This window comes from Bufo gargarizans, chromosome 2 (assembly GCF_014858855.1).
Source record: "Bufo gargarizans isolate SCDJY-AF-19 chromosome 2, ASM1485885v1, whole genome shotgun sequence".
Lineage (NCBI taxonomy): Eukaryota > Metazoa > Chordata > Amphibia > Anura > Bufonidae > Bufo > Bufo gargarizans.
The window spans coordinates 525,457,845-525,479,569 of record NC_058081.1 but is presented as its reverse complement, the minus strand read 5'-3'; positions in this window follow the sequence as shown (position 1 = coordinate 525,479,569).

Here is a 21,725-nt window from a genome sequence, read left to right as displayed (position 1 = left end):
CAACACTCGGCTATTTTTGGCGGCCCCATTGAAATTAATGGAGGGCAGCTACGCATGCGCAGTGCGCCCTCCATTCATTTCCCCACTCCATTCTCGTTGTAGGTGTGGATCCCAGAGGTGGGTCCCAGAGGTGGGACCCGCACCTATCAGACAATGGGGGCATATCCCAGCGATATGCCCCCATTGTATGTGATGGCAACACCCCTCTAATTCTGTGAGCACTGTGGGCATAAATACTGTGCATGCAGTACTTTTAGTCCGGCTGCCTCTCAAAGTGCACTGCCGTGCTATTATAGTCAACGGAGACGGAGTAGCAGTCCGGGGGCACACGTGAACTAGCGGCAGGACGGATCTGACAGGCTGTTCACCCGCCGGAACAGCCTGCTGGAGTCCCCTGCTGCTAGTGTGAAAGTACTCTAAGGCTTCAGTTACTAATAATGTCTGCATCCGTTATTAACGAATCCGGTTGTATTATCTTTAAAGGGGTTCTGCAGTTTGTTAAAACTGATGATCTATCCTCTGGATAGATCATCAGCATCTGATTGGCGGGGGTCCGACACCTGGGACCCCCGCCGATCAGCTGTTTGAGAGGGCAGCGGTGCTCCAGGAGCGCTGCTTCCTTCTCACTGTTTACCGCAGGCCCAGTGACGTCACGACTAGTATCAACTGGCTCTGTTCCCTTGATTGGAGCTTAGCCGCGCCCAGGCCAGTTGATACTAGTCGTGACGTCACTGGGCCTGCGGTAAACAGTGAGAAGGCAGCGGCCCTCCTGAAGCGATCAGATGCTGATGATCTATCCAGAGGATAGATCATTAGTTTAAACAAACTGCAGAACCCCTTTAACATACTGTAGCAATGACGGATCAGTCATGAACGCCATTAAAAGTCAATAGGTGATGGATCCGTTTTCTATTGTATCAGAGAAAACGGATCCGTCCCCATTGACTTGCATTCTATGTCATGCTCTGCATTCCATGACAGAAAGAAAACCACATATGATGCATACGAAATGATCCCAGCAGATGTCCTTTCTCTTCAGAATGTATTTATTAAACGGTTCACAGAACGCGTTGCGGCATGTCTGCTATGCAGTTGAGGAAGGCAGACATGCCGCAATGCGTTCTGTGAACCGTTTAATAAATACATTCTGAAGAGCAAGCACGTCTGCTGGGATCATTTCGTATGCATCATATGGGGATCGCTCCTTTCCCGTGCAGGCATTGAAAAGGTTGTGAGCTGTCTTATTTGGGAACTGTTGCTGTAGAAAAAAAAAACACGGATCTCAATACTGGAAAATGTAAACGCAAGTGTGAAAGTAGCCTAATGCAGTATTGTCAGTAATTTATGTCTCCAACCCAACTGCCCACCAGGGAGTAAGGGCTCATTCACACAAACATATATATTTTTCAGTTTCTGTTCCGTTTTTTTACAGGTCCATATGCAAAACTATTCACTTCAATGGGTCCACAAAAAAAAAAAAAGGGAAATTACTCTGTGTGCGTTCCCTTTCCATATGTCCGCATGTCCATTCCGCAAAAAAATAGAACACTACCTATTCTTGTCCATTTTGTGGCATTGTACAATGGATCTGCAAAAATAAAATTGATGCAATACGGATGTCATACGGATGTCATCTTTTTTGCTGATCCGTGTTCTGCGGACCATACACGGGTGACACTAGGGAGGCCTGTCCCCGCCTGCCATTGGCTGCTTTCCCCTGACACCGGATGTTTTCATCCATGTACAGAGAGAAGCAGCAGCGGCGGTGCGGGGACCAGGAGCGATCGCAGGAAGTGGGGTAAGTACACTGCCTGTCCCAAAAAAAAGTCGCCACCTGGATTTAACTAAGCAAATAATTATGAGCCTCCTATTGGATAATTACTGCATGTGCGATTATCTTTCAGCTGGCAATAAGTTATTTAACCCCAACTGGTGCAATGAGTTGCTTCTCATTTCTTAACCATGTCGAAAGACACATCTCGTGGTCGTGGAAAAGATGTTAGTCTGTTTAAAAAGGGTGAAATCATTGGCATGCACCAAGCAGAGAAAACATCTAAGAAGATTGCATAAACTACTAAAATTGGGTTAAGAACTGTCCAACGCATTATCAAAAACTGGAAGGATAGTGGGGACCCATCGTATTCGAGGAAGAAATGTGGTGGGGAAAAAATCCTGAATGTTTGTGATCGGCGATCACTTAAATGTTTGGTGAAATGAAATCTAAGAAAAAGAACAGTAGAACTCAGGGCTATGTTTAATAGTGATAGTAAGAGTAAGTAATTTCCACACGCACAGTGCAAAGGGAACTCAAGGGACTGGGACTGAACAGCTGTGTAGCTGTAAGAAAACCACTAATCAGGGAAGCAAACCAGAAAAAAGGGCTTCAGTTTCCTAGGGAGCATAAAGATTGGACTCCAAACAGAACCAGGGCAGGTTAGTACACTGGCACGGGTGAGATGGTGCCTTAGATGGATCCGATCCAGTTTAATGAACCAACCTACGAGACTGGGATGGATCCCAATCCAGTTTAATCAGCCAACCTACCAGACTGGTAGGTTGGTTGATTAAACTGGATTGGGATCCATCCCAGGCACCATCTCACCCGTCCCAGTGCCAGTGTACTACTAGCCCACCCTGGTTCTGTTTGGAGTCAGTTGGACTGGAGAAATGTTCATTTGGGGTGGGGGGAGGGGGCCAGTTACTGGTAGTACCAGTAACTGCCCCCCCCCCCCCAAATGCACATTTCTCCAGTCCAACTGACTCCAAACAGAACCAGGGCGGGCTAGTAGTACACTGGGACTAAGTGAGTGGGATTTGGCAAACTGGGAATGGATGGATCCAATCCAGTTTAATTAACAATAAGTTTAACCAAACCAACCAACCTACCAGACAGAACTGGTCTGTAGATGTAGACTGTACTTGTGGTCGTGGAAGTGGAACTTGGCTGGCTGCCTGTCTTCAGTCTTCTGTGGGCGGCGGGCCGTGGACCTTCCCTGGCGCTGGCAGAGACAGAGTCAGACTGTGGCTGGCTGCCAATGGTGCTTGCTCCCCTTCTTCAAGTTCTCTGCTCTGGGGGGCGGAGCCTGTGGCAACGTCAGCCAGACGCGAGGTGTGCCTGCCTGTGCTGTGCATGCCGCTCCAGTCTCAAATCTTTTAAAGAGACAGGCAGTGCAGGCAGAGTGGCAGGGGGCCCCTCCAGACCAGACCAGACAGTTTAATTACGGTACATTACTCCCTGTAGACCGGACCGCTCGGAACTCCTGCGGGGGGTTATTCTTAGCACTGTCTGCAGCATCGGCACAGTTGTCCCACAGAGAAATAGAATTATAGAATAGTAGTTGCGGGCCGGCGCCCCTAAGGAGTCGGGGGGCAATTGCCCCCCTTGCCTTTATGGAAGCGCCGGCCCTGCCTTCCAAGGTATTATAACCAGTGGCGTACACACAATCCATGGGGCCCCGGTGCAAAACTGATCCATGGGGCCCCCTCCCCGTCGCCGCCCACCCAACCTCCCTCGACCGGCTGGCCGCCCGCCTTGCTCTGCCTGCTACAGGACATTTAGTAAGTACGGTAGTACAGATGGGGCTAGGAATAGGAACGTTAATTAAAGTTATTAGAAAAGGTTTAAGCAATAAAGCAGTGAGTGAGCGGCGGGGCTGGAGTACAGTGACCACACCGGCCCCGCTGCATTTGCATGACACCGGCCCCTCCACCCTCTCCCTCCCACAGTTTTAGCTATGGTATATTAGGGCATCTGTGGATGACTTACATTGAAAGTAACGGCTGAGCCAAACTGATGCATTCTGAACGGATCCTTATCTGATGCCCTGAACGGATCTCACAAACTGAATTCAAAACGCCAGTGTGAAAGTAGCCTTATGCTACTTTCACACTGGCGTTTCTGGGTCCGCTTGTGAGATCTGTTTCAGGGCTCTCACAAACGGTTCAAAATGATTCAGTTCAGCCCCAATGCATTCTGAATGGATAAGAATCCATTCAGAATGCATCAGTTAGCCTCCATTCCGCTCTGGAGGCGGATACCAAAACGCTGCTTGCTCCTGGCGATGCAGAGCCAAACGGATCCGTCCTGACTTACAATGTAAGTCAATGGGGACGGATCCGTTTTCACTGACAATATGGTGCAATTGAAAACAGATCCGTCCCCCATTGACTTTCAATGTAAGTCAAAACGGATCAGTTTTTAAAGATTTTTTAAAGAATAATGCAAACGGATCCGTTCTGAATGGATACAAGCGTTTGCATTATAGGTGCGGATCCATCTGTGCAGATACCAGACGGATCCGCACCTAACGCAGGTGTGAAAGTAGCCTGACTCTGCTATATTTCTGTAGCCTGCAACCTCTGACTGCCCAGTTGGACTGAAACTACTACACCCAACATGTTCTGGCAGTAATAGTAAATGGATATTGGTGCAATTCTGAGCTACGAGTCTATATAGTACATAATGTAGGCTGCCTACATTATGTACTATATAGACTCGTAGCTCAGAATTGCACCAATATCCATTTACTATTACTGCCAGAACATGTTGGGTGTAGTAGTTTCAGTCCAACTGGGCAGTCAGAGGTTGCAGGCTACAGAAATATAGCAGTGTTAAAAGCCATTGATAGGCCAATAAAGTATTTACTATACCATATTATGAAGGCAATACATATAGACACAGTAACATTGCCCAATTCTCAGCCCCCATCAGACCCCACTCTGAGTCTGAACTTTTTTAACAAATCTTATCTTCAGTCAATCTGGACGGTCGGCGGTCGGCACTTGGCACCGGCTTCTTCGCGCGCTCCCTTCTTTCTGCTGCATCTCAGCGTCAGTTTTTGGGGCGCAGCCTAGGGGAACGTGTGTTATGTCCGGTGCGGCCGCCCAACAGGAAATGAGGAGGCACGCCGCACCGAGAGGAGAGTCAGGGGGAGGAGGAGACTCAAGGGAGAGCAGGCACTGCCGCACAGAAGCACAACACTGGGCGGGGGGCCCGCCCACGGCCCGCCCACCCTGGTTATTATACAGGCAAGACTGGCGCAGCAGTGCAGCAAACACAGTACTATTGCAGGGCGGGGCCAGGGGTCCACAGGCGGCCGGGCCCCCGGGAGTGCCGGGCCCGGTCGCAACTGCGACCCCTGTATGTACGCCCCTGATTATAACTCACGCCCCAGGGTAGGAATGCCAGAGTGGTGTTATTGCCTATAATGTCTCTGTATGGTGATGATAATGGTATCAACGGAGTCTCCTACCTGGGTGCGGCTGGACTCCTGGCTCACTTGCAATAAATTGAGTGTTGTGATAGTAGGAGTAATAGAGGAATTTTGCAGCAGAAATTGATGTCCAGACCTTTAGGTGAAGTTCAAACCTGTCTTTACTGAAGATAACTTTCATCCAAGCAATGTACAGCTTTGGTCTTAGGTCCCAGCAGGTTTTGGCAATAGTTGGCAGGAATAAATCTTCTGCCCTATCAATCTGTGAGCTTGCAGGAAAGGACGTCTGCTTAGTAGCTCTAAAACTGTGGCAGGAATTTGGCTTCTGCTCTTCTCTATATCTTCTGCTTTATAGGGACTGACTAGCTGAGGAGGAATATGGCTTCTCCTGGGTCTCTGGACTTTACTCAAAGATATATTCTCAGGGAATGCTTTTGTCCTGGAACTCTGGAGATTGTCTGCTTTCTTGTCATCCAGCTGAGGCTGCAGGGCTCAGGCTGGGGCTTGTGATCAATGTCTCAGCCGAAACAAGATCCTGACTTTCTTCCCTATATTGGGGAGCTCCTAACACACACACCCTACCCCTAGCAGGGTGTGGGCTACACTCTACTCTAACTTCCTACTCCACCAAAGTGCAGGATGTGGGAACAGTCCACACCTCCACAGGGGGGGAGCGAAGCTGGAATGAACCATTCCAGCTTAGAAATACTAAACTGTAGCTAACTCCTTACCAATCTATTGCTGCCACCTGCTGGTGAACATGGAAAATACAACAATAATTGCATTTAACATGGTTTATGCACATTTCTGAATGACATAATGTAAAATCATATCAGATGACAAGGTAAAGGCTCTTAGGAGATAGTAGCAGGGTATTGGAGTGTAGTAACACAACTCTGGGGTGTTATAGACATAAGGAAATGGAATGCACAGAGTAACTTCTTTTTTTTTTTTGCTGCCCCTTTTGAAATTAATGGTTCCGCATACGGTCCCCCCCCAAAAAAAGGTTTGTGTGCATGAGCCCTAATGCTTTCTGTCCTTTTGTGATCCACTGCTGATTTTGGCTGCATGCATAAACCTGATCATGTGGTCGTACCCTTAAGCCTCTTTCACACGAACAATAGGGACTGTCTCAGGATGCGTTCAGTGAAACTTGCACCATTTTGCAAGCAATTTTTGTCTGCGATTGCGTTCAGTTGTTCAGTGTTTTCCGTGCAATCAGTTTTGATGTGTTTTTCGTGTGCGTGAAGGTTTGCAAACAACATCTCCTTAGCAACCATCAGTGAAAAACGCATTGCACCCGGACTGCAGCCGTATTGCATCCGGATCTACTGAAGCCCTATTCACTTCTAAGGAGCCAGGGCTGCGTGAAAAACGTAGCATATAGAACATACTGCGATTCTCATGCCACACAGAACTGATGTGTGAAAAAACGCTCATGTACAGTACACAGACCCATTGAAGTGAAAGGGTCTGTGTACTGTACACAGACCCATTGAAGTGAATGGGTCAGGATTCAGTGCGGGTACTATGCGTTCACGTCACGCAGAAAACTCGCTTGTGTGAAAGGGGCCTTAGATGACTTAATAAAGCTTGACTGCATTTACAAAAGCCATGCCTCACGAGTCTACTCTTCACCTGGCAGGAAACTGCAGCATTCATCCTGCAAACTGCCCCATTTATACGCCACCTACAGGCAGAACAAACCGTGAAACACATCAGCTTTTCACATCATAGAGTTCACTGCAAGTATAATGACTAGGTTCACAGATGACTGTTTCAGTAGTATGCATAATTGTATCCAGCACATTGATTGGCGACATCCATAATCATCTTAAAGCCTAGAGACAGTAATTCTGGACACTCTTGCGTGGATGAGCTGTAATTCCTCCTTTAATCCGCTGTGTTAAAATATCACTAATAACTTTCTTCCAGGAGAAATCATTTCATTGATTAGATTTCTAATTAGGATGCAGCATCACGCGCAGGACGCTCCTGGATTGTGTTTCCTGTAGATTAGTAAATTCCATTTCTTGTTATTGGATCTTAAAGAGAAATGAAATTATGATTATCATATAACCGATGGGATCTATCCTCATTTATCGTAATGTACCTTTTCTGCGCTAATTTACTGGGGCATAGCTTTATTTAAAGAGGACTTGTCACCTCTTCTGACATGCCTGTTTTAATAGCTCCATGCATTCCCCATGTACTAACAATTCTGGAACATATATTCTTATGGCTCTATGTTGTACCATTCCTTTCTTATTTCTACTAGGAGTTATGGATGAATTGCTAGCAGTCTGCAGTAATGGTACAGAAGGGAGGTAACCAGTTGGGGGACTCACTCTATCCAATCAGTGCTGCCATTTTCAGACTGTGTAGGTACACGCCCCCAACTTGTTACCTCCGCTCTGTACCCTTACTGCATACTGCTAGCGATCCATTTATAACGTCTAGTAGAAATAAGAAAGGAATGGCACAACATAGAGCCATAAGCATTCATGTTCGAGAATTGTTATTACATGGGAAATGCATGAAGCTATTAAGGATCCAGTCACACGTCCGTGTGTGTTTTGCGAATCCACGGATCCTCAAAACACGGACACCGGCAATGTGCGTTCCGCATTTTGCAGACCGCACATCACCAGCACTAATACAATATGCCTAATTATGTCCGCAATTGTGGACAAGAATAGGACAGGTTCTTATTTCCAGGTATTTTTTATAATTCCCAATGGAGGACCACTTGATTTTTTCGAAACTACTTGTCAAGTTGATTTCCAATAACCACTCTCTTATCGTCGGGGTATCAGTACTCATCCAATACCTCGGAATTAGTGATTTAAAAGTGGTGATAAGAAATGGGAACAATCTATCCTTCAGAAGGCGATTGTCCTGTTTCGCTAGTCCTAGTAGGATCAACTCTCTATCCAGTTTGATGTTATAACCATAAATCTCAGATATGATTAGGTTAAATTTTTCCCAAAATGGTTTAATTCTTTCACAGTATACCCAAATATGAGAGAGAGAGCCCTCCTGACCATCGCACCTCCAACACTTAGCGGGGATATTGCTGTTAATCCTGTTTAAGAGAACTGGTGTTCTATACCACCTTGACAATAGTTTATAGTGGGTTTCTTGCAATCTAACTGATGTGACCTTAGGAATTGATGAGGTTAAGATCATTTCCTTTTCCCTCTCATTAAAAGGTTTACCTAGCTCTTTAACCCAGCTGTCGAGGTATGATGGCGGGGCTCCCCCTTCATTGAGAGTCGAGTATATGGTGGATATACAGTGAGGGGAGGGGCACTTCTCCAGGATTAATCTGGTTATACCTTTGAAATTTGACATCTGGTTAATTTTAGTATTTAGAGAGGCTACATGTTTATATAGCAAAGAGTGTTCTTTTTCCGACAAGTTGGGCATTAGATCGGATCTCTTACACGCGTCCCAATCCATAAGGTTCTCTCCAATTAAAACCTCTTTCAGGGTGGTGTCTCGCCCCAACTTCCAATTGAGGAATTTACTTCTAATGGACCTAAATTTTTTGGGAATTAAAGTGAGAAATGGGAGGTACCCAGGGTCAGGATAGGTTATCTTGGCTTTTCTTTGTTTTTCCTGCCAGATTTTGATTGTTTGAGTTGTGTATGGGGATTTTTTGATTTTTTTGTATAGGTCATTATTGTATGAAGTCTTCCATGTGACCTGGTTGAGCGGGCAACACGCACAACTCTCCTCCAGGTCTACCCATGGTTTCCTTATTGGTCTAACATTCCATTCTATGACTCTGGATATGTTAGCAGTGTCCCGATATTTTACAAAGTCTGGCAGTCCAAGGCCTCCCTCGTTTTTGGGTTTTGTTAAAATGCTATAGGCAGATCTATGTTGGGCCCTTTTTCCAAATAAATGCCAGGATAGCTCTTTTTAGGGTAAGGAAAAAGTTTTTAGGGATGTTCATAGGGACACCTTGTAACAAATATAAAATTTTGGGGAGAGAGATCATCTTAACTATATTGACCCTGCAAATCCAGGAAATGTAGTAGTCATTCCATTCTGCTAAGTCTTTTTTAATGCTGGCTAAGAGGGGTGGAAAATTCAGATCAAATCTCGTTCTGGGACGCGTCAATATTGACCCCCAAGTATTTAAAATGGGAGGTGGACGTGTTCAGTCGGCTAATGGTCTTTATTTTATCCCATGTGTGTTTATCGATGTTGACATTGAATACTGTAGATTTGTTTAAATTGATTTTGAAGTATGAGAGTTTCCCATAGATATCCAATTCTGATAATATGTTAGGTATCGAAGTTAAGGGGTTAGTGACATAGAAAAGAATATCGTCTGCAAAGGCAGCTATTTTGTGGTGCATGCTAGGGGTTTTTAAACCAGAAATATTCTTATTTTGTCTAATTTTAGCTAAAAGGGGTTCTAATGAAAGAATAAACAGGAGTGGTGAAAGGGGGCATCCCTGTCTAGTACCATTTTGTATTGTAAATGAACTGGACCTTGTGCCGTTGACGCTCACTGAAGCCGAAGGTTTAGAGTAAATGGCTCTGATCTTACTTATAAAAATCTCCGGGAGCCCAAACCTAGTCAGAGAAGCCAAGAGAAATTTCCAGTTAAGGCGATCGAACGCTTTTTCCGCGTCGGTTGAGATCAATGCCAATGGAATAGAATTATTCTTGCTAAAATCCATAGCCAGGAGTGTTTTTAGGATGTTATCCTTGGCTTCTCTTCCTGGTGTGAAACCCACCTGATCGTAATTAATGATGTCAGGGATGACTTTTTTGAGTCTATTTGCGAGGGCTTTCGTGAAGATCTTCAGATCGTTATTAAGGAGGGAGATAGGCCTATAATTTTGACAGAGAGATGGATCTTTCTCTTCCTTCGGGATTACGGTAATATTTGCAGTGAGCGATTCAGGCCTGAAGCCCAGATCCTGTCCAATACAGTTGAAATATTTAGTTAGGTGCGGTGATAGGATTGATTTCAACTGTTTATAATAGGCGATACTAAATCCATCTGGACCTGGACTTTTACCATTAGGGGTGGAGCTAATAATCTCCTCGATCTCCTCTTGGTTCAGGGGTTCCGAGAGTATTGCTTTTTGAGCTTCATCTAGCATGGGAAGTTTTATTTTGTCGAGGTAGTCTTTAATCTCATGGGATGATGGGATTGTGGAATTCGGCTCTGAGTCTATATTATATAGTTTTTTGTAGTAGGCATAGAATGTCTCAGCAATATTTTTGGGGATATATTCCAGATCACCTTTAACGTTCCTGATTTTGTGAACGGAAGTTTTGTTTCTCTGTTTCTGGACTACTCTAGCTAGGTCTCTACCGCATTTATTGGCACTTAAAAAGTGTCTGTACTTGTTATAATAGAGATACCTTTCCGAAGCCTGGTTAATCGTTTCTCTCAGATCATTCCTTAGCATAATCAGTTCCTTTTCCTTCTCCCTGGAACAAGAAACTTTGTGGTCTTTTTCTAAAATTCTTATTTTGGCCATAATCTCTTCCACTTTAATGTTCCTTTCCCTTTTTTTCCTGGCCCCTAATTGCATAAGCTGTCCCCTAATGACCGCTTTGTGTGCTTCCCATACTGTAGCTCTACTAACTTCTGTGGGTGTGTTTACCTCAAAAAATAATTTAATTTGTGAAGCTATAAAGTTTTGGTCCGCCTCTAATTTTAAAAGGGATTCGTTAAGCATCCAAGTTGGACCTGTGTTGGATGTTGAGGAAAAGTTAGTTGTAGCAAGAAGAGGGGAATGATCTGAGTAGGAAAATGTGTCATACAGAGTTTTCCTAATTTTATCTAAATAGTTCTGACTAACGTAAAGGTGATCTATTCTAGAGTACTGATTGAGAGTTGAGGAAAAATGCGAGTAATCTTTTTCATCTGGGTGTTCAAATCTCCAAATGTCTATAAGTTGTCTCTCATGGAGAATATTTTTGATCGTTCTGAGGCGTTTATAGGGTAGTGACGTCTTTCCTCTTGATGTATCAATAGAGGGATCTAGGGATATATTAAAGTCTCCTCCAACTATTAGTACTCCCTCTTGAAATCTGTCCACAATGTCGAATACGTGTTTTAGGAACCTCACTTGATTTCTATTAGGTGCATATAGGTTCACAATTGTGTGGAGTATACCATTGATATGACCTTTAAGCAAGATGTATCTCCCATCCTCATCTATAATTTTGTCTATTTCCGTAAAATTAATGTTTTTGTGAATCAGGGTAGCTACGACCTTCCTCTTTCTAAGGGGAGTGTTCGAATTATACCACTTTGTGTATACTCCTTTTTTGGTGTGCGGGGTATAGGATTTTTTAAAATGAGTCTCCTGTAAGAGAGCTATTCCTACCTTTTCCTTTTTAAGGTAACCCAGGATCTGGTTTCTTTTTCTTGGAACATTAAGCCCGTTGACGTTATATGTCGCTATAATCAGGTCTTGCATACTAAGATTGTAAGGTAAAGAAATCGTTTAGGCATGTGACATTCAAATAATGAGATAACTAATAAGAGTAAACATCTAGAACCAAAGTAACACAATGGAAATTGGGTGCTGTACATCTCGTATGGAACGAGCCTGGAGTACAGCCCTAGAACTGTACAAACTAAGTCGCCAGCAACTCTTGAGCCAGCCCTTAAGGCTCAGTGGATGCTGGGTTAAAACTTGACTAAAGGGGAGGGAACTTCCTGGGGGGAAAGGACCGTTCCCTCTATTGTTGGTTGGCCTTCGTCTCCGCCACGACACAAGGACAATGAACATAAGGGGATCAATCTTAAATCTTGGTACTATTCAAGAACCTTTTAATCAAATATACATCGTATCCCCAAACCGTAAAACACAAAAGTATGCTTTATTTCTTCTGAAAAGATCAACACATATTTAGACTGACAGAGTTTCCGTCATTTCAGATTTCTTGCAACAGATAAATATCATTCATGTGACATGTTTTTTGTTATTTGTTTTAGTTCGTGCTCCTTCCCCCTCCCCTTCCTTCCTCACCCATAACTAACACTCCTCTTCCCCCCTCCCCTCCTTACCTCCCCCCATAGTCCTGGATTAGCAGGTAATATGGTCATTCAATACACCATTGGAGGAATTAGAAGACTTGACAATAAGTATCAAGTATTCAGTTCATCAGATACTCTCTATTTTCCTCCGAATTTAACCTTATATTTCACCTTAAGGCAATGACGTCTTTTACTCCATTTAACATTACCAACCTCATATAGTGGGAAGACATCTGAAAACACCTAATATTGGGTCGCTTTCTAGACTATTGTGAAGATGTCCCTCCACTATTGAGAATTCTATTTTTGGTACTCAGCAATGCTCTTTAAATTGCGTGAGACACCACTGATATTGTTTTTTAGATCTCAAAACCAGCTTTGAATATGCTCGTTATTCAAATTTTCCACCTTATGTCACAGGGTTTGTTAGACAAATTTACCCGATTAATAAATAAGTTATTAAGTGCCTCATTGAGATATTCCTCATATAAGACATCGTCCTATTTAGAGGTTGCATCCAAACAGAATGTGATTTGCTTTATATCTATATTTACCTGTGGACCTGCTTATCCTTTGTTTTCCTATTTTACAATGTTGTAAAAAAAAATTTTTCTTTTCTCTTTATTATTCAAAAAATTTAATAAAATTTAAATTTACAAGAATAGGACAGGTTCTATTTTTTTCGGGAACGGAATTGCGGACCCGGAAGTGCGGATCCTCAATTCCGGATCCGGGCAGCACATCGTGTGGCCCCATATAAATGAATGGGTCCGCAATTCTGTTCCGCAAAATGCGGAACAGACTTGCGGACGTTTGAATGGAGCCTATGGCTACTTTTTACATTTGCGTTGTTAATTCCAGTATTGAGATCCAGCAGAGAATCTCAATAACAGAATTGAACGGGCCCATTTAAATTTTGCACACCATGATGCATCTGTTCTGTTAGGATGAGGTTGTGTGAAATCAAAACTGAAAAAATGGATCTGTCAATACATTGAAAGTCAATGGGTGATGGATCTTTATTTTTTTAGGTTCCCATTGACTTATATTGTTTTTAGTGCCAGATAAAAAAAATCCTGTTTTTATGACCGAATCTCTTTCCATCTTTCCATTCAGAATACATGAGGACCAAATGGAAACATTTTCTTCCGGTAATGAGATCATCTGCTGGATCTCAATACCGGAAAACAACAACGCAAGTGTGAAAGTAGCCTTAAACAGGCATGTCAGGATGGGTGACGGGTCCAATTTAAAGAGATACTTCAATACCAGTAACATCCATAGGATCATGCAAAATTCTGTTGATGTTCATTCAGGTTAAAAATTCTGTTCTCAAGATGCAGGATTTCACATCTCATGGTGGCACCCTGCCAGGGTGAAGGCACACTCTTCTCATGTACATTTTGAGGGACATTGATGCAAACACAATGAGGATGAATTGTACCAAGCATTATGGGAGATCAGTTAAAAGACCAATTTTGAAACCACAATACCTTGGCCAGGATAATTTGATACAGGGCTAGGTTAACAAACTGAATCTTTGACCCAGATAAAAGCAGACCTAGCTACTCGTGTGTACCACTAATACAGTCGTGGCCAAAAGCTTTGAGAATTACACAAATATTAGTTTTCACAAAGTTTGCTGCTAAACTGCTTTTAGATCTTTGTTTCAGTTGTTTCTGTGATGTAGTGAAATATAATTACACGCACTTCATACGTTTCAAAGGCTTTTATCGACAATTACATGACATTTATGCAAAGAGTCAGTATTTTCAGTCTTGGCCCTTCTTTTTCAGGACCTCTGCAATTCGACTGGGCATGCTCTCAATCAACTTCTGCGCCAATTCCTGACTGATGGCAACCCATTCTTTCATAATCACTTCTTGGAGTTTGTCAGAATTAGTGGGTTTTTGTTTGTTCACCCGCCTCTTGAGGATTGACCACAAGTTCTCAATGGGATTAAGATCTGGGGAGTTTCCAGGCCATGGACCCAAAATGTCAACGTTTTGGTCCCCGAGCCACTTAGTTATCACTTTTGCCTTATGGCACGGTGCTCCATCATGCTGGAAAATGCATTGTTCTTCACCAAACTGTTGTTGGATTGTTGGAAGAAGTTGCTGTTGGAGGGTGTTTTGGTACCATTCTTTATTCATGGCTGTGTTTTTGGGCAAAATTGTGAGTGAGCCCACTCCCTTGGATGAGAAGCAACCCCACACATGAATGGTCTCAGGATGCTTTACTGTTGGCATGACACAGGACTGATGGTAGCACTCACTTTTTCTTCTCCGGACAAGCCTTTTTCCTGATGCCCCAATCAATCGGAAAGAGGCTTCATCGGAGAATATGACTTTGCCCCAGTCCTCAGCAGTCCATTCACCATATTTTCTGCAGAAGATCAATCTGTCTCTGATGTTTTTTTGGAGAGAAGTGGCTTCTTTGCTGCCCTTCTTGACACCAGTCCATCTTCCAAAAGTCTTCGCCAACTGTGCGTGCAGATGCGCTCACACCTGCCTGCTGCCATTCCTGAGCAAGCTCTGCACTGGTGGCACTCCGATCCCGCAGCTGAATCCTCTTTAGGAGACGACCCTGGCGCTTGCTGGACTTTCTTGGACGCCCTGAAGCTTTCTTAACAAGAATTGAACCTCTTTCCTTGAAGTTCTTGATGATCCTATAAATTGTTGATTGAGGTGCAATCTTAGTAGCCACAATATCCTTGCCTGTGAAGCCATTTTTATGCAACGCAATGATGGCTGCATGCGTTTCTTTGCAGGTCACCATGGTTAACAATGGAAGAACAATGATTTCAAGCATCACCCTCCTTTTAACAGGTCAAGTCTGCCTTTTTAACCCAATCAGCCTGACATAATGATCTCCAGCCTTGTGCTCGTCAACATTCTCATCTGAGTTAACAAGACTGATTACTGAAATGATCTCAGCAGGTCCTTTAATGACAGCAACGAAATGCGGTGGAAAGTTTTTTTGCGGATTAAGTTAATTTTCATGGCAAAGAAGGACTATGCAATTCATCTGATCACTCTTCATAACATTCTGGAGTATATGCAAATTGCTATTATAAAAACTTAAGCAGCAACTTTTCCAATTTCCAATATTTATGTAATTCTCAAAACTTTAGGCCACGACTGCACACTACTCACAAAAAGTTAGGGATATATGACCTGTGGATGAAATTTCAGGAGGAACCTAAAATGCACTCTAACCTTTACAGGTGAACTTAAAGAAGTCATCCAAGACTATTAAATGTCCCTTATATGCCCGGGCCCCTCAAAATTAATATACTTACCTCGCTCCCTGCATCGCTCCTGGTCCCCGCACCGCCGCTGCTGCTTCTCAACGTGCACGGATGAAAACATCCCGTGGGGTGGGGGGGGGGGGGTGGGAGGAACAGCCAATGGCAGGTGGAGACTAGCCTCTCTGGCATCGTGGGTGACGCTATGCAGGCTCGTCCTCTGCAGCGCCTGCCATTGGCTGCTCCCCCCCAACATCGGATGTTTGCATGGGGGGCATTTAATAGTCTTGTATAACCTATTTAATGTGACCGTCTCTAAACCTACACATCCAACTGTTCAGTGTTTTAGTACTTTCTGCACAACTTGCTGTTCTCTAACAAGGAGCTTAATGGCAAAATTCACAACAGGTGTTTGATCTATGAATCGCCCAATAAATTTCCTGGTTCAATTAGAATTAGTGTTTAAACAGTCCTCCTCATCATGCTGTTCACATTTTGACATCTTGAGACCAAGATGATACCTAACAATTGATCAACAGTACCTCACCATTCTGAGGCTTCAAGCAGGATGTTCTCAGAGATACAGAGAGATTGGAAATCACAGAAAGGCAAAGAAGTAGACATCCTTTGGCCACATCCCACACTGATGACCGCTTCATTGTGAACAATGCCCTGCGGAACCAGATGATGAATGCCACACAAATCCAGGCACATTTAAAGGTGTTGTCCAGGTTCAGAGCTGAACTGGACATATCCCCGTTTTCACCCAGGCAGCCCCTCTGACATAAGCATTAGAGCACTTCATGGTTCGATGCTCTCCTTTTGCCCTGCGTTGTATCTCGCAGGGCAAAGGCTTTCTTCTGGAGATTCAGTGACGTCACCGGCCTAGCAGTGAGACCGAATAGTACTGACCTTAATAACAGACTTACGTGGCAATTTAGTTCTGAGAGGATTGAATTTCTTGACCTTGAGATTTCTGTGGATGAGGTGGGTTTCCTGGGGACAGATGTTTAGGAAGCCTACATCTACTAATTATTTGTTACATTCCACCTCCTCTCACCATCCACAGGTAATTAAAGCCATACCTACTGGCCAATTTTGTAGGATCAGGAGAATTTGTTCAAGTGACCGCCATTTTGAACATCAAGCAAAAGACCTTTACAGGAGGTTTGAAGAAAGGGGATATGGTAAAAACTCATCAAACAGGGCTATAACAGCTATGAACTCGCCAGGAGAGTCTCTTTTGGTAAGTGGACAGAAACAGAGAAAATGTAAGAATTACCCCAGATATATCACTGGTTATGATACTCAGTGGAGACAAATACTCTCTATAAAAAAAAAAGAAAAAAACACTAGCAAGTTCTGTTAACAGATAGGGATCTGAGAGGCAAGATCTCTCAGGGCCCCATGGTTACGTGGAAAAGGTCGAGGAATTTAAGAGACATGCAAACTAGGAGCCACTAGGTGACCTTCAGAAATGGTGTGGATTGTTTGGAGACAGAGGGCCGAAGTGGGGCACAGTCCAATGTGGCAATTGCAGACATTTGTGAATTAAAGGGGGAGCAAAGATTATAAAATAGTGCACCACATCTCATGTGGTACGGAGGGGGTGGTGTACTATGCCCAGTGCCCGTGTGGGCTGATTTATATAGGCATGACAACAAGGGCTTTGAAGGTGAGAATTGTAGAGCATGTCCGAGACATCCGAGAGCAGCTGTAAATCATGACCCTGACAAACTTCAGAAGTTGAAACCCATTGCAAAACACTTTAGAGAGACTCATGGAAACATTCCCCAGGGGTTATGGTTCAGGGGGATCGATAGAGTGAGGTTAGGATATCAGGGAAGGGGGGGAAGGGGGCAATATAAAGAAACGCCTTCTCCAAAAGGAGACAATATGGATGGTACTGCTGGATACTGTGACTCCTTTGGCGCTTAACCACTTCAACCCCGCTAGCTAAAACCCCCTTCATGACCAGGCCACTTTTTACACTTCTGCACTACACTACTTTCACCGTTTATCGCTCGGTCATGCAACTCACCACCCAAATGAATTTTACCTCCTTTTCTTCTCACTAATAGAGCTTTCATTTGGTGGTATTTTATTGCTGCATACATTTTTACTTTTTTTGTTATTAATCAAAATGTAACGATTTTTTTGCAAGAAAATGACATTTTTCACTTTCAGCTGTAAAATTTTGCAAAAAAAACTACATCCATATATACATTTTTCGCTAAATTTATAGTTCTACATGTCTTTGATAAAAAAAAAATGTTTGGGCAAAAAAAAAAAATGGTTTGGGTAAAAGTTATAGCGTTTACAAACTATGGTACAAAAATTAGAAATTCCGCTTTTTGAAGCAGCTCTGACTTTCTGAGCACCTGTCATGTTTCCTGAGGTTCTACAATGCCCAAACAGTAGAAAAACCCCACAAATGACCCCATTTCGGAAAGTAGACACCCTAAGGTATTCGCTGATGGGCATAGTGAGTTCATAGAACTTTTTATTTTTTGTCACAAGTTAGCGGAAAATGATGATTATTATTTTTTATTTTATTTTTTCTTACAAAGTCTCATATTCCACTAACTTGCGACAAAAATTCTAGGAACTCGCCGTGCCCCTCACGGAATACCTTGGGGTGTCTTCTTTCTAAAATGGGGTCACTTGTGGCGTAGTTATACTGCCCTGGCAATTTAGGGGCCCATATGTGTGAGAAGTACTTTGCAATCAAAATCTGTAAAAAATGACCGGTGAAATCCGAAAGGTGCACTTTGGAATGTGGGTCCCTTTGCCCACCTAGGCTGCAAAAAAGTGTCACATATCTGGTATCTCCGTACTCAGGAGAAGTTGGGGAATGTGTTTTGGGGTGTCATTTTATATATACCCATGCTGGGTGAGAGAAATATCTTGGCAAAAGACAACTTTTCCCATTTTTTTTATACAAAGTTGGCATTTGACCAAGATATTTTTCTCACCCAGCATGGGTATATGTAAAATGACACCCCAAAACACATTCCCCAACTTCTCCTGAGTACGGCGATACCAGATGTGTGACACTTTTTTGCTGCCAAGGTGGGCAAAGGGGCACATATTCCAAAGTGCACCTTTCTGATTTCGCAGGCCATTTTTTACACATTTTGATTGCAAAGTACTTCTCACACATATGGGCCCCTAAATTGCCAGGGCAGTATAACTACCCCACAAGTGACCCCATTTTAGAAAGAAGACACCCCAAGGTATTCCGTGAGGGCACGGCGAGTTCCTAGAATTTTTTTATTTTTTGTCACAAGTTAGCGGAAAATGATGATTTTTATTTTTTTATTTTTTCCTTACAAAGTCTCATATTCCACTAACTTGCGACAAAAAATAAAAAATTCTAGGAACTCGCCATGCCCCTCACGGAATACCTTGGGGTGTCTTCTTTCCAAAATAGGGTCACTTGTGGCGTAGTTATACTGCCCTGGCAATTTAGGGGCCCATATGTGTGAGAAGTAGTTTGCAATCAAAATCTGTAAAAAATGACCGGTGAAATCCGAAAGGTGCACTTTGGAATGTGTGCCCCTTTGCCCACCTAGGCTGCAAAAAAGTGTCACACATCTGGTATCGCCGTACTCAGGAGAAGTTGGGAAATGTGTTTTGGGGTGTCATTTTACATATACCCATGCTGGGTGAGAGAAATATCTTGGCAAAAGACAACTTTTCCAATTTATTTATACAAAGTTGGCATTTGACCAAGATATTTATCTCACCCAGCATGGGTATATGTAAAATGACACCCCAAAACACATTCCCCAACTTCTCCTGAGTACGGCGATACCAGATGTGTGACACTTTTTCGCAGCCTAGATGCGCAAAGGTGCCCAAATTCCTTTTAGGAGGGCATTTTTAGACATTTGGATCCCAGACTTCTTCTTACGCTTTAGGGCCCCTAAAAAGCCAGGGCAGTATAAATACCCCACATGTGACCCCACTTTGGAAAGAAGACACCCCAAGGTATTCAATGAGGGGCCTGGCAAGTTCATAGAATTTTTTTTTCGGCATAAGTTAGCGGAAATTGATATTTTTTTTTTTTTTTTCTCACAAAGTCTCACTTTCCGCTAACTTAGGACAAAAATTTAAATCTTTCATGGACTCAATATGCCCCTCAGCAAATACCTTGGGGTGTCTTCATTCCAAAATGGGGTCAGTTGTGGGGTGTTTGTACTGCCCTGGCATTTGTACTGCCCATACATTACATGTATGGCCAGCATTAGGAGTTTCTGCTATTCTCCTTATATTGAGCATACAGGTAATGAGATTTTTTTTTTTCCCTTCAGCCTCTGGGCTGAAAGGAAAAAATGAACGCCACAGATTTCTTCATTCGCATCGATCAATGTGGATGAAAAAATCTCTGCCAAAAAAAAAAGGAGGGGAAAGGCGTCTGCCAGGACATAGGAGCTCCGCCCAACATCCATACCCACTTAGCTCGTATGCCCTGGCAAACCAGATTTCTCCATTCACATCAATCGATGTGGATGAATAAATCATTGCCGGGATTTTTTATTTTTTTTATATACAAAGTGTTTGCCAAAGCATAGGAACGCCGCCTCCTCCTCAGCTCGTATGCCTCGGCAAACGTATCTGTTACTGCAGAGGAGAAATCTCGTCTTGCAGCGCCTCATACACCGACTTGCGTGTAATCTGACAGCAGCGCAATGCTTCTGTCAGAATGCACATCAGTGCTGCAGCTAGTCGATCGGTTGGTCCACCTGGAAGGTAAAAAAAAAAAAAAAGAATATATAAACTTTAACTTTTTGAACTAAACATTAACCTTTTTGCTTACTGGTGTTTTTTTTTTTTTTTACCTTTATAGAACAAACCTCTCCTTCCCCATGGGTCAATGTGCAAAGCGCAAATCGCCCAAAGATGTGGTGAAGTGCGTTATGCACTTTGTCCCAGGTGAAAGGAGAGGTTTGCAGCAGCTGTGTGAGTGAATGGGCCCTAATAGCCCTGTGTGCCTGTCCTGGTGAGAGGTGATCCCTATGCTAATAGTGTACCTGTGAGTGGTACTTCCGGAAACACTCTCCAAAGCATAGGGCAGGGTGGTCAGGACAGTCAGGACAGAAATAGCGGGTGTCACGCCTTATTCCACTCCTGCTACAGACACAACATCTTTTTCGGGGTGACGGTTGGGTTGAGGTACCAGGAACGACATTGGGGAAATGTCGCTCGTGTAGACGGCTAACTACACTGGTGGATGGGGCCACGGAACCTCCTGGGTACAGGAGGTTCTCGATGATCTCTTCCTGAAATTTGAGGAAGGATCCAGTTCTCCCAGCCTTACTGTAGAGAACAAAACTATTATACAGAGCCAATTGAATTAAATATACAGACACCTTCTTATACCAGCGTCTGGTTCTGCGGGAAACTAAATACGGAGACAACATCTGGTCATTGAAGTCCACCCCTCCCATGTGAAGGTTATAGTCGTGGACTGAGAGGGGCTTTTCAATGACACGGGTTGCTCGCTCAATTTGTATTATCGTGTCTGCGTGAATGGAGGAGAGCATGTAAACGTCACGCTTGTCTCTCCATTTCACCGCGAGCAGTTCTTCGTTACTCAGTGCGGCCCTCTGCCCCCTTGCAAGACGGGTGGTAACGAGCCGTTGGGGGAAGCCCGCGCGACTAGTTCGCGCGGTGCCACAGGCGCCAATCCGTTCTAGAAACAAATGCCTAAAGAGGGCCACACTGTAAAAATTGTCCACATAAATGATGGTACCCCTTGCCGAATAAGGGTGACACCAAGTCCCAAACTGTCTTCCCACTGCTCCCCAGGTAGTCAGGGCAACCGACCAGCTCCAGGGTCTGATCTTTTCCCTCATAGATCCGAAATTTGTGGGTATAGCCTGTGGCCCTTTCACAGAGCTTATACAATTTGACCCCATACCGGGCGCGCTTGCTTGGGATGTATTGTTTGAAGCCAAGGCGCCCGGTAAAATGTATCAGGGACTCGTCTACGCAGATGTTTTGCTCTGGGGTATACAAATCTGCAAATTTCAGGTTGAAATGGTCTATGAGGGGCCGAATTTTGTGGAGCCGGTCAAAAGCAGGATGGCCTCTGGGACGGGAGGCGGTGTTGTCGCTAAAGTGCAGGAAACGCAGGATGGCCTCAAAACGTGCCCTGGACATAGCAGCAGAGAACATGGGCATGTGATGAATTGGGTTCGTGGACCAATATGACCGCAATTCATGCTTTTTAGTTAGA